This window comes from Etheostoma spectabile, chromosome 4 (assembly GCF_008692095.1).
Source record: "Etheostoma spectabile isolate EspeVRDwgs_2016 chromosome 4, UIUC_Espe_1.0, whole genome shotgun sequence".
Lineage (NCBI taxonomy): Eukaryota > Metazoa > Chordata > Actinopteri > Perciformes > Percidae > Etheostoma > Etheostoma spectabile.
In genome coordinates this window covers 35,900,268-35,901,092 of record NC_045736.1, presented here as the reverse complement: position 1 = coordinate 35,901,092, position 825 = coordinate 35,900,268, and the positions used below count along the sequence as shown (strand labels likewise).

General features: G+C 37.6%; 1 protein-coding gene across 1 annotated transcript in view; it reads right to left on the bottom strand.

Moving 5' to 3' along the window:
- romo1 (reactive oxygen species modulator 1) overlaps window positions 1-142 on the bottom strand; it is an 11,732-nt gene extending 11,590 nt beyond the window's left edge. The window contains exon 1 of the mRNA XM_032513465.1: window positions 131-142. The gene's annotated coding sequence lies outside the window, so the exon portion shown is untranslated. The remainder of the gene's footprint in view (window positions 1-130) is intronic.
- Window positions 143-825: the final 683 nt, after the last annotated feature.

Genomic DNA, 825 nt, shown 5'->3' with positions numbered 1-825 from the left:
TTTTTTTTTTTTTTTTTTCATTATTATTATTATAGGGGAAAGGGCTGCTTTAATTCTGCTTGTTTCTTGCTTTCTTCCCATGGGACAGTAAACTAAATTTGCCCGGTTAGACTGCTGTCAAACAATATACTTGGGTTTTTGTATTTTATTTTAATTTGGTTTGTGGGAGTTGGGAATGTTAAAAGGTTATAACACAACAAGTTGCTTCCTTCAGAAGTGTTATTCTCATCGGGTTAATGACAGGGCTGACAGGGAGGCAGCAGGAAAACCCAAAGAAGAAGACAGCGTGTAAATGTCTGCTTGATTCTGACTTTATTCCTGACTCATGTGTTGAGTCACCATATGAGACCCAGATGTTGATCTTTGCCTCTCCCTGTGTTTATTTCCGAGTGTCCTGAGTGTTAGACAGACAGAAACAGACCCAGCAGGGTGTGATTGCTGGTTAAAAGCAATTTTTTCTGGAAAAACCACATGGGTGGTTTTGCATGTTTTGGCCCACTAGCCACAAATCAGGCATAGTTTATATCACGGCCGTTTTATTTCACTATGTTAAGAAACATCAACTTTCTATGTTAAGAAACATCAATTTTCATCACGTCTTAATGTTGTTGCAATCAAAAGTTTTAATGTTTATGGGTTAAAACCTTTTTTCTCAAAAGCGACTTCAAAGTAATTTCACACGTGTGGTCCAACGTCGTTGTAAAACATATCCTGCAAGCTTTGTAACGATTGGACAAGCAGAAACCTCCGTTTAAAATGCCTACAACTGATTTGTCAAAAACATTTATTTTCAATTCAGCGTGATATGTAGCTCAGTCCAGCTCA